This window comes from Felis catus, chromosome D3, assembly GCF_018350175.1.
Source record: "Felis catus isolate Fca126 chromosome D3, F.catus_Fca126_mat1.0, whole genome shotgun sequence".
Lineage (NCBI taxonomy): Eukaryota > Metazoa > Chordata > Mammalia > Carnivora > Felidae > Felis > Felis catus.
The window spans coordinates 93,813,898-93,826,142 of NC_058379.1; positions in this window are offsets into that span (position 1 = coordinate 93,813,898).

Below are 12,245 nucleotides of genomic sequence, written 5' to 3' on the forward strand. Positions count from 1 at the left end.
CGTGAAAGGAGAGCTGGTCTGCGGGCTCCCTCACTGCCCTCCGCTGGGTCATTCTCAGGAGGGGCTTCCAGCCCTCGGGGTCGTCCTCTCAGGCAGGCCCGCCCCCTCAGTGCTGCCCCCTCAGGCCCCTCTGGACGAGGGCCACCCCCAGCTGCCGGAGGGGGAGGTGGGGGCGGGTTGGATCATCACCCCTCTTGCGCTCAGGCCCATCCTCGCGGCCGATGGAGCCCAAGGCCAAAGGAAACCGGCGGGGGAGGAAACGGCGGGGGTCCGCCGTTGGCTGTACTCCCTCTGGGCTTAGGAGCGAGAAGCAAGCCGACCCTCCCGGGAGCTCCAGCCTGGCCCCCGCCGGGCCCTCCACGAGCCGTGGGCAGCCCGCTCTGTGATGGGTATGATCCCGTGCGCGTCAGCCGCCAACGACCGCACCCGGCCGCAGGGCCCGGTGTCCCGCCGCCGAAGCGGGGACCCCGGGGAAGCAGTGCCGTCGCGGCCTCAGGGCAGCGGCACCCAGGCAGCCAGAGGCCGCTTGGCGCCCCGACTGCAGAGCCAGCTGGAGCGCCCCCAGAAGCGTGCATGGGCGCCCGGCCAGCCCCGGCGGCCAGCTGCAGTTTCATTTAGCCAGTGGAACGGTCTGGGCTCCTGCGGGAAGATGGCTCTGCTCCAGCCTCGGAGGGTCCCTGCGTCTGGCGGCTTCTGTCCTGACTTCCCTTCCTGCAATCACAAGCCAGTCAACTCGGCTAAAACCACTAAAGAAACAGTTACTCCGAGGAGTGCACGGCCTCCCGGGCATCTGCGGAGAACGCGTTCCGGGCACCGTGCTCACTCCTGGGGAGGAACAAGGGCCTCTCAACCTCCCTCGGGGCAGCTAGGTCACGGCGGCCCCTCTGCTGTCACGGGAGCACCGACGCGGCCTCACCAAGTGGTGGCAGTTTTGTTGTGCTCGGCAGTGGTGACGACAGACCTGGGTCTTGCTGGCTTCGCCCCGGTTGGCCGCACCTGCCTTAGGAGTCACCCTTAAGGGGGCTCCTCCACGGCCCTGGTGCTGTCCACACGGACTGGCACGGCTGAGGGCCCGCTAGGGGCCCTGTGGCTCCAGGGAGTGATTATGCTTGGTACCTCGGGCGAGAGAGGACTCCAAAATGTCCTGCAAAGTGTCGCCCCGGGAATTTTCGTATGCACCATCTCCCAAACGCTGAAGCGGGACGTAGGCCTGTGTAGACGAGTGCTTTGCTGCCCACGCAGGCCCAGTAGTCCAAGCACCTGCCCGTCTCCCGGCCTCCAGACGAAGCCGGTAGCGGCTGGAAGGCATCATCCCTCCGTAAGGGGGCACACGTCCAGAGGGAAGACTGAACACACGGTTGCAAACTGCGTAACGGCCCCAGGGGCCCACACGCCCAGTCAGGACCCGGAAGCCTGAGCCGACGGACCTCGCTGACGGCTGAGGAGAAGAAGGGTTTCCCCTGACAGCAACGTGGGGACGAAAGGCACCAGGACGTGGGGCGCCAGCACCCCCGCTGTGTCTGCACAAAAATCACGGTGAGACTGGGGAGGAGAGGCCCCACGCGCAGGCCCCGGGGGTCTCGGGAGGAAGAAGCAAGTTGGGACGTCTTAATGAGAGCTCGGTGTGCGTGGGACCCGGGCACAGAGTCCTCGTGGCGGCCGACGCCCGCGCAGATAGGCCACGCGGGCGCGGAGATGGGACGCTGGGCGCTGAGTAACCGGGGTCGTGGTACCCTCTGTGACCCTGGGGTCCTCCCTCCAGCCCGGGGACCCCGGCAGGCGTCCCGGAGCCGAACGCCCGCCCGGACTGGGGGAAGGGCACCGTTCTCACCTGCGTTCCAGGCCTGCTCCACCGCTGCTTGTCACGTGAATGTCTTGCCTCCCCTTCCAGCACCTCCTGTTGGGACCTGCCCGGGAACTTGGGCAAATTAGTTCCAATTAGCAGGATTGCAGTCCCCGTGGCTCCCGTCTTCGCCCACACCCAGCTGCCGCGCTGGGCTGTGAAGGGCAGTAGGGAAAAGACGGCAAGAAGGAGGGCTTGCTGGAGGCCGTGTGAATGTCCTGGGGCGGCGCATCGCCGTCCCCACCCTGGGCGGCTTCGGCAACAGATATTCATCATCCCACACTCCGGAGGCCAGCCGTGGGGGTCAGGCGTGCACAGGGCTGTTCCTCCCGAGGCTGCAAGGGAGAGTCTGGCCCAGGCCTCGCCCCGGCTTCCAGTGCCTGAGATCTTTGGGGCGCCCCCATCTGTGTCGTCACATGGTCACCTCCCTGCGTGTGTGTCTGTCTGCGGGTTTCTCCTTTGCTCTGAGGACACCACTCAGGCCGGACGGGGACCCATCTTAAGCACATCTGCGACAGCCCCGTCTCCAAACGGGGTCCGTTCGGGGGCCCTGGGGTGGGACTCCAGCACATGCATATTGGGGGGATGTGGCTGGACCCTGACAGCGGTGAGGCCGGCCTGCTGGGCTCACCACACCCCCCCCCCCCCCCCCCCGGCTGATGGCCGGTCGGTCGCACGCAGCCTCCTGGCAGGCCCTCCCACCTCTGCCTCCCTGGCAGGATTGGCCATGTGTGGCGGGTTTCGCTCCTTCTTCTCCTGCCCAGGGACCCCACCGGCCGCCAGTGCGCAAGCCAGTGCCTCCTGGGTTCGGCCCTTCCTGCCTCTCCTCCCATTGTCTCCTTGCTGCTATCAACGGCTTCGCACAACGAGGCAGATTGAAGCCAGTTTACGCAGAAGACAGACGCGAGTTTATTGCGAAGCACGGTCGCTCTAACATCCTCGTCGGAGCTGAGGAAGGTGAGTAGGGAGGCAGGACTTCTCCAGGAAATTACGGAAACACACGCTGGCCTGCTGCCGCCTCAGGTGCGGGCCCCCCCCCCCCACACCGGGGCAGGAGCTCGTGGAGGCACCGCCCGGTCACTCGCACTGGGGCGAAGGAGCGATTCTCTGCACTCGCCCCGTGACCGTGCAGCCCCCCGGCCCCCGGGGTGGGAGCCAGCCTGTCCCCGGCCGCCCGAGGCACCGCGGCTCCGCGTGCCTCGCCAGGAGATGTGGCCCAGCACATCCAGCGTGCCGGTCCGCTCTCTCAGCCCGGCTCACCTCCCAGGCGCACGGGACAGGCTTCCCTGGAGAAGCCCAGCATCGGTCCCCCGAGGCCCGAAGATAACGTGACTGCTGCCCCGGGGCTGCCGGGGCTCCCGCCGCCAGGAGTCCGGCCGCCCCAGACCCCAGACGGCGAGGGTCCGCGGCTGCCCGTCCGGACGGTCGCATCCCCCGCGCCTGGGGCCCCCCTGCGCTGTGCTACCCCTGCCCCAGAGCTCCCCCGGGCACCGCACCACAGATCACACGGCTCGGAGAGCGGCGCCCGTGACTCAGTCGGGGAGGAACGTGCTCTCTGGCACTCGAGGCCGACGAGCCAGACTTGGCAACCCAGCTGGAAGCCCTGTCTGCACACGTGTGCATCCAGGCCAGGCCACTCGCGCTCCGGCTTGTGTCCGAGGGGAGCGGCCAGGGCGGGGCCGGCGAGGGGAAGGGGCCGCAGGGGTGGGAAGCCCTGACCCCCAAGGGCTCGTGGAGGTTTACCGGCAACACCCGGGAAGTGGGAGCGAGACGTGGAGATTCTGGGTGGATTTTGCCAGAAGCCGTGTAGGCTTTTGTCTTGTGAACCTGAAGTCAGTACAGCGAGTGCTAAGCCTGCCACACCGTTGGCGGGGCCGAGTGTCAGCGGGCCACACCCAGGGAGACACCTTCGGCCTGGGTGACGCGCGTGGGGGGCGGAGCCTCCTGAATCACCCAGTCTGCGCCCCGCACCTGCCCAGCCCTGGGGCACGGGCCCCGGAGCCACCCAGCCCGACCCGGGCTCCCCGTGGGGGTGCAGAGAGCACGCGGGGCGGCCAGCACCGGTCTCGGCCGTCCGTGACCAGGGCTCGACGTCCGATCAAACGGCCGGTCGGTGCTCTTGTGCGCTGACTGAATAGGCTGAATAGAACGTGTGTGAACAGCTGTATGAGGAGCCGACCTGGAAAACAGACGGTAGGACAGAGGCCTGCCCCCCGCAGCACACGCCCCCGGGGGCCCCGGGCTCCGCCCTGTGTGGCCGCTGCCGTGTGCCAGGCGACCACGGTGCTCTGTGCGAGCTGGGGGTCAGGCGTCGCCCCCATCACTCATCACTACGAGGCCTGACGTCCTCAACTCTGTGCAGGTCTGCCCCTAAACAGGACGCGAGTCAGGGGTCGTTCACCCCAGGACCCCTCTTGTCCCTGTCCGTCCGCGGCCGGCGCCCCGTTCCCATTGCCACGGACTCAGTGCCGCACCCAGACCACCCTGAACCTGTCACTCCAGGAGCCACCGCCCCTAGTCAGACACACAGGCTGACCGCGGACTTCAAGCCTCAGCCAGCGGCCAGGGGGCCGTCAGGACTGTGCGGGCTGCCTGACGTCTGGCGTTGAGGTTAGCTCTGTTCAGGGGCGCCACAGAAATGCCCACACCCCGCTGGCCGCTGATTCACTTAGAGGAGTCTCCAGATTGTATTAGATTTCCTTCTGCAAACGCACGGCATGAGCTGCCTCCTGGCCTCGCGAGGGAGGCGGGCCCGCCGGGTGAGGGGAGTCGCCACCATGGTCAGGATGATTGAAACCAGAGCGGGCCCGTTTCTTGCCTAGCCCCCGGTAACTGGTTTCACGTGTCTGCAGTTTGGCTCCAAGAGCCCAGGAAAGAGCCGACTGCGCCCAAAAGCAGCGCGCGGCCACATTTACCTTCTGAGCCCCTGGTGGCCGGCCGGGTGGGCCCCGAGGCACCAGACACTTGGGAAGTGACGGGTGGCCTCAGAGGCCGGCCCACAGCCGCCCGTACAAGGGCCTGACGTATGGTGGGGCTCCGCCGAGGCGCCCCCCTCCCCCCCGGAACTACAGCCCCGCGGTGCTGACCCGACCCTTCGCCAGGCACTCCGAGACACCCCCCAACTCAAGTGCGGCTTCAGCCACACCCTGCGTATCGCCCTAAACGCTGCGTAGTAGACGAAAGCCCACCTTAGAACACTCGGTGTTCACGCGGACCCTGGCTCAGTCTCCTGATTTAGTCCCAGCTCCAGCCGCCAGCGCCTTGCAAGTTGCCCGAGATGGGACTGCGGCAGGGGCGGGGCCTGCCTCCCGCCCACCCCCCACCCTGCGCAAGTGTCTTTCCCTTTCCCCACCCGCTCCTCCCCCTCCTCCTCCCTCCTTCCCCTGCTTCTCTCCTCCCCCTCCTCCCTCCCCTCCTCCTTCTTCCTTCTCCCTCCTCCCCGTGCTCCTCCCCTCCTCCTCCTCCCTCCCTCTCCTCCTTCTTCCTTCTCTCTCCTCCCCCTGCTCCTCCTCTTCCCCTCCTCTCCTTCTCCTGCTTCTTCCTTCTCCCTCCTCCCCCTGCTCCTTCCCTCACCCTCCTCCCTCTTCCTCCTCCATCCTCCCCTGCTCCTCCTCTTCCCCTCCCCTCCTCCCTCTTCCTCCTCCCTCCTCCCCCTGCTCCTCCCCTTCTCCTCCTCCCCTCCCCCTCCCTCCTCCCCTGCTCCTTCCCTCTCCCTCCTCCCTCCCCCTCCCCCTCCTTCCTCCCCTGCTCCTTCCCTCTCCCTCCTCCCTCTTCCTCCTCCCTCCTCCCCCTGCTCCTCCTCTTCCACTCCCCCTCCTCCCTCTTCCTCCTCCCTCCTCCCCCTGCTCCTCCTCTTCCCCTCCCCCTCCTCCCTCTTCCTTCTCCCTCCTCCCCCTGCTCCTCCCCTTCTCCTCCTCCCTCCCCCTATTCCCTCTTCCTTCTTCCTATTCTTCCTGCTCCTTCCTCCCCCTCTTCCCTCTTCCTTCTTCCTCCTCCCCTGCTCCTCCTCTCCTCTTTCCTCCCCTCTCCCTCTTCATTCTTCCTTCTCCCTACTCCCGCTGCTCCTCCCTTCCTCCCTCCTCCCCTGTTCCTCCCCTCCCCCTCCTCCTTCTTCCTTCTCCCTTCCCCTCCTTCTCCCTCCTCCTTCTCTTCCCACCTCTCCCTCTCCCCTCTCCCCTTCTCCCCATCTTTCTCCTCCCCCTCCCTTCCCCCTCCTCCACCCCTTCTCACTCCTGCTCTTCCTTTATTGCTGCAGAGCCATATTGCTTCAGCGGCTTAGGAGAAACCTCGTGGCTGCAGGAGAGGCTCAGGCAGGGGCCCCAAGACCCTGGGCTGGGACAGCTCCTGGGCGGCCTGAGCTACTCGCCCAGCTGTCACCGGAGCGTGGCCAGGGGTCTCGATCTCCTCAACGAGTCTCCCGTCCTGGCTCCAGAGTGGTTGCCGGAAGTCACGGAGACGAGGTCAAGGCGTGCAGACCAGCGGGGCCTGGTGTGGGCTCCCTGTGGCCGGCTCCCGGGGTGCAGCCCCACTCAGGCCGTGACAGCTGAGCGCCTGCTGCAGGAGGCTGGCTGCTGAGCGGGCGCTGCCGTCCCCCGGCCAGCTCCAGGGAGGGCTGGCCCACGTCCCGCGGGGCCCTTGGTCACAGGGGAAACAGGCGGAGAGAGGTAGACAGACGCGGCCACCTGGGCAGCTGGCGGCCGCCTCCCGTAGGATGGCTCTCGCCGTCCGGGGGCCTCACGGTGGTGACGGCAAGCAGCTCACCGTGGAAAGGTGCCAGCGGGTTCTAGAAGCAGCGGCAGCCGCAGCGTCCCGGAGGCCATCACCGGACGGCAGACCGGCGGGTCCCTTGGGCCCGTTCCTCCCGCCACCGTCGGGGCAGGGGACAGCCAGCTTGGCCGCGGGGTGCGGTGGGCAGTGACCTCTAGGACCAAAGCCGCTTCTTCTCTGCCGCCTGCTTCCGTGGGGCCCCCGTGGCCCCCACTCGACCTCGACTGACCTTGGCGTCCGTTCCCTCTCGGCTCTGGCCCTTCCCCGTCGTACGACCAGAAGCCAGACTGTGCCGTTGCCCCGTTTCTTCCAAAGACGGTGACGTCGCACCCTTACCTGCGCTCCACAGCTGCGCGTCTTCTTACCCGTTAGGGGCTTTATGTCACACAGAATGAAACCCTGGAAACCCTGGAAACGTGTTCATGTCTCAGCGCTCCCCAAGAAGCCGAGTAAAATTCTCTGCAGAATCCAAAACAGTGTGTAAGAAATAAAGTGCAGCCTTGACTCAGATGAGTGTCGGGGACCTAGGCGTTCGGTTTAATAGAATTTTCTGGTCAGTCGTGATTGACTGCAAAACCCATTTTCTTGCAAATCTTGTTTTTAAAACTTTGTACAGTTATCTCTATTGTCCCTCTTAGTACTCGGTAGCGAACAACCCAGAACGCTTACTTCTGCAGGCGTCCTAGCCTGTGTCCCCGAGCGGAGCGGAGCGCGGACAGAGACCGCGGAGGGCGGTGCCCCCGTGGCAGGAGCAGGGAGGAGCGTGGGCTCTGCAGATATGCCCCCGCGTCTGGCGGGTTCACGGCTGCCGCCTAACGGACTGCTCCACAGGCCGGCAAACACGCGGTATCTCGCGGCCTTTCAGGATGAGGAACCAGGGAGCGGCTCGGGGTCCTCGGGGACGCAGGCGCAGGTCACCTCAAGGCTCCTCTTGGGGGGCCCACTTGCTCTCTGAAATGCTGTCTGGAGGCCTCACGTCCCTGCTGCCAAGGCCAGAAGCCTCTGTGTCTTGCCGGGTGGGTCCCCCCGGAAGACAGACCACGCACAGCAGCGGCACTTACTCGGGGCGGCCCAAGGCCCAGGCTCACGGGCCGCAGCCCAGGGGGCGGCCGAGCACCGGGCTCACCAGGCCGGAGCTCGTGCCCGGGAAGAAAGCCCCAGGAGAGGAGGCTTGTCTGGGAACGCAGACCATTGTCGGCGGGAGAGCTGGTGGTGAACACTCTGGGCCGGCATCCCCACCCTGCAGGCCGCCTTCCCTCGAGAGTGTTCCGGAACCCGGGGCCGCGCAGAGTGCCAGCTCCTTCCCTGACTGGGGACTGTCTTCAGTGGGGATGTGTGCGGGGCCCTCTCCTGCCCTGTCCTGTGCCATCCTCCTCCGGGTGAGAGGGGCCGGCGGAGACACAGCCACGGTGTTGTCTCCATGGCCTGCAGCGGGTGGGAAGGCGCCAGGCGTCGCGGGGCCGTGTGCCTTAGGCCCAAATGTCGAGTCGTGCTAAGTCAAGCCAACAAATTGTATAAAGTGTGTGTTTCCCCTAACTTGACGAACATGTCTTCACAAACGCCCGGAGGCCGAGGCTTGCATGGAGAGTTCTCCCCGGTATTCCTCACCAGACTGGAGGGCAGCGCAGGAGCGGGGGGGGGGGGTGCCAGATGGCGGGAACTCTGCCTCCTCGCCCCCTGGCTCCACCCCTGCACCCACAACAACTCGGCTATGCCCCTGGAAGGAGGCTGTTTGGGAAGCAGTTCTGACCCTGGGGCTGCAGGGTGCGTGCCGGCTCTGGGAGGGAGCCCCCTGCCAGAGCGTGGGCTGCTCCTGGCCCCCAGGCCTCCTGCTCTAGACGGGCCGGGTGGGGGGGCTCGGGCCCTCCGTGTGGTGCCGCCGTCACTCACAGTTTGGCTGCACGTACGCAGGGGTGAAGCACAGAGGCTGCGCGCAGGCGGAGGGCCCCGGGGGACAGAGAGAAGTCTGCGGGGAGTGCCCTCTCCTCTGCCCGCCTTCTCTGTCTGCCTTGAGAGGGTCCCCGTCCTCTCGGTGCTGACTCAGTCCCCCAGACGCAGCCGGCCCACCCGGACACTGGCCCCCTGCCCACCTGCTCACCACCGCCCCGCGGCAGGGCACCTGCAGCCTGTCCCTGGACCCCGGGCCGCCCACGGCCCTGCTCCTGGCGCACGGCACCCAAACACTCGTCTCCTCACCTGCTGACCCTGCTCGGAACCCTCCAGGCAAACCCAAAGCCGACAGCCAGGGCGCCTTTGAACATTCCAGAATACGGTCCGTCTCCACTAGCCTGAAGCACTTGGGAATGACGGGGCTCGAGGGCCAGGAACAGGGGTGAGGAGGGCTGGGGGAGTGGAGGGGGGCCTTCGGCCTCCTGCCCCGACCACGCCCTGTGGTGGCCCGGCGCTCGCGGGCCCGGAGGCTGCGGGTGCGCTCTGTGATGGCAGGCGTTCCAGCCATCCGGGTCGCGGGCTGTGAGATGATTAAACACGACAGCCCAGGGGCTTCGGGGCGCATGGCACCGGCATGTTTAATGGTGTTCCGGAGGAAGATCCTAATTACCTGTGAAATTGAGGATCTATTTTCAGACAGGGCTCCAAGAAGCGATTCTGCCAAACAGGCTGGAATGTTCCCTTTGTCCCCCATATCTGGGCGGTGGGAGAGCCGGCCGGTCACACACACCCTGTCCGCTACACGGCCGGGGCTGGCGGAGGGTCACCCCGGCCCACAAGGCCGAGAGCCGCCGCCTCCAGCACAGCCGTGATCACTGCGCAGCGGCTCACCGCATCCCGGCCTGGGCTTGCGACACAAGTGTGAGGCTCCCACCGCAGGCCCGGGACGGGGCCTGCCCTGTGGCCCTGCAGCGTGGGGCGGCTGTGCGCTGGGGGCCATTCTCCATAGCTTCGTCCGCTGCACATTTTCCTGGAAAGGGTGGCGCCTTGCATTGGCTGTTGGCCCGCACACCCCTCCCCCGGCCTCCTGACCAGCTTCCCTGGGGGGGGCTGCCCAAGGCATTTGTGGACGTGGGGGGGCTGCCTGTGGCATTTGTGGACGTGGGAGGGGCTGCCCGTGGCATTTGTGGACGTGGGGGGGGCTGCCCGTGGCATTTGTGGACGTGGGGGGGGGCTGCCCGTGGCATTTGTGGACGTGGGGGGGCTGCCCGTGGCATTTGTGGACGTGGGGGGGGGCTGCCCGTGGCATTTGTGGACGTGGGAGGGGCTGCCCGTGGCATTTGTGGACGTGGGGGGGGGCTGCCCGTGGCATTTGTGGACGTGGGGGGGGCTGCCCGTGGCATTTGTGGACGTGGGGGGGCTGCCCGTGGCATTTGTGGACGTGGGGGGGGCTGCCCGTGGCATTTGTGGACATGGGGGGGCTGCCCGTGGCATTTGTGGACGTGGGGGGCTGCCCGTGGCATTTGTGGACGTGGGGGGCTGCCTAAGGCATTTGTGGACGTGGGGGGTGCTGCCCAAGGCATTTGTGGACATGGGGGGGCTGCCCAAGGCATTTGTGGACGTGGGGGGTGCTGCCCAAGGCATTTGTGGACGTGTGGGGGCAACGCACAGAATTAAGTGGAGGTGGGGGGCATCCGGCAACTTCTCCACATTCACATCTGATCCTACAGACACTTAGAGGAAGGCACCAACGGCCATCGTCTCACTCCTGTGTGAGCTGACGGGTGCGGCCACGTCTCACGTTGGATCCCGTCCGCCGCTGACCTTTGCCGTAGGACGTGTGCGCCTTCTGCCCGGGCATCGCGGTGGGTCCCTCATTCCATCGTGAAGGGGCGGGAGCTCTAAGTCCACCCTGCGCAGGGGGCAGCCCGCTGCGTTTGCTCTTACCACCCGGGCACCCAGGCTTTGCTGCAAGGAGACCGCGTGGCCTTAAGAGCGTGACTTCAAATTGAGGCCAGACACGAGGGTTTGGTGATTAGCCTTCAGTCTAAAGCCTCTCCCACCACCTCTGTGCGTCCGGGCACTTGTCACACAGCGCTGCCCCCAGACAGCAGGCTACGTGACGCTCAGCCACGGGACCGAGAAGGACGGGGTTGGGGACGAGGTGACGCCCGCGGGGAAGCGTGTGGCGGCAGAGCAGGGGGGAGGTTTCTCCGGGTCTTACCGCCTCGAACTAAAGCACCACCAACCTTCTTTCCCTCACGGAGGGCGCCCGCAGCCTGGACCGAACTTCATTCTGCAACACGGACGCTTCCCCGGCTGGTACCTCCTCGGACCCACACCCGCTTTCTGTTCGCTTTTCATACCGCTCCCGTGGCAAGGCCAACCAGGACCCCCACAGGAGGCCCCTGACGCCACGGCCAGCGCCCACGCGCAGACGGGAGGCCGGCGTTGCTGAGACAGCCCTCGGCGTAATGAGCGTAATGAGCGATGCCCTGATAGAAATCATGACTTCTATTATGATCGTAGAAATGGATACTTCTTTCTTGATTTTCATGCTCGCTGGGGCTCATTAAATTGATTTCACAATCCGCTGATGGGTTGTGACCTGCGCTTCGTAAACAGCCGCCTGGTCTCGGCAGACCTCACACGGGGTCTCATTCTGCCCTGTGCGGCCTTCCTTGGCTGGCGACTGGACCCCGCTGGCCCAACCGCCCCGTGTGACATGAGTGCCCTCGCCGCCGTCCGCCCCCCAACGCCCCGTGACCCCGGGGCGGCTCCACGCAGCCTGGCCCGTGGGGCAGGGGCGCCCACGTCTCCGTTCTCCAGAGCCCCCGTTGGCCTGGAGGCCAGGGTGTGAGGTGGCTTTACAGTAGACGGGACCTGAGACCCAGGGTCACGGACCATTCTGAAAATGTCCTTTATGTGTTTTTACTGCATTTTCCAAATTGTGTCCAACGGATCCCATTACTTTTAGAACCAGAAATAATATCAATAAAAGAAAAATGAATCCCCCGACTGGGGGGTCTGCCCACGAGCAGTGGGACGGGGGGGGCCTGGCTCTAGGGGAGCCCCTGCGGGGCCGTGGGCACCACGGCCCCAGGCCGCCTGCCCTCTGAGGCGGGATGCTGCTTGGGCCCCCTGTGCGGGTCGCCCTGCCGGTGGCCTGTGTGGACGCGCTCCTTCTGGGCAGAGTCTGGCTGGGGAGAGAGCGCTACGTCCCCTCAAGAGCAGTCGGTCAGCCTCTGATGCCAGCACAGCAGAGGGTCCCTGGCAGAGATGTGGGAGGGATGCGGGGGGGGCGTGGAAGAGGCAAGGCCTCGGGCCCCACCTGCCCCTGTCAGCTCCACTTGCCCGGAGGGAGGAGAGCAGAGCTCGGCCGTGTGGGGTCAGCCCTGGCCGTGGGGCACACAGGGACATCCGAGGGGCGAGCCTCTCGCACAGCCGGCGGTAAGCGAAGAGTGCCGAGCCAGGACGCGGGAAACTCCAACAAGGAAGGGAAGACGACTTCGCCTGACTTCAGTAAGATGAGGAACCCTTGCTCGCGGGAAGACCGTGCTCCGAAGCGAGGAGCATGCCTCTGTCACAGGGCAGAGGTCACGGTGCGGCCAGCGCACACCGGCAGACGTGCAGAACTCGACAGATGGACCGGGCAGGGGCTCTGCAAACACGATGTGCAAACGTCTCTCGGCGTCTAAAAAGACGCTCGCTGTGACCACTCGTTCGGGGGACACCCGAGCGACAG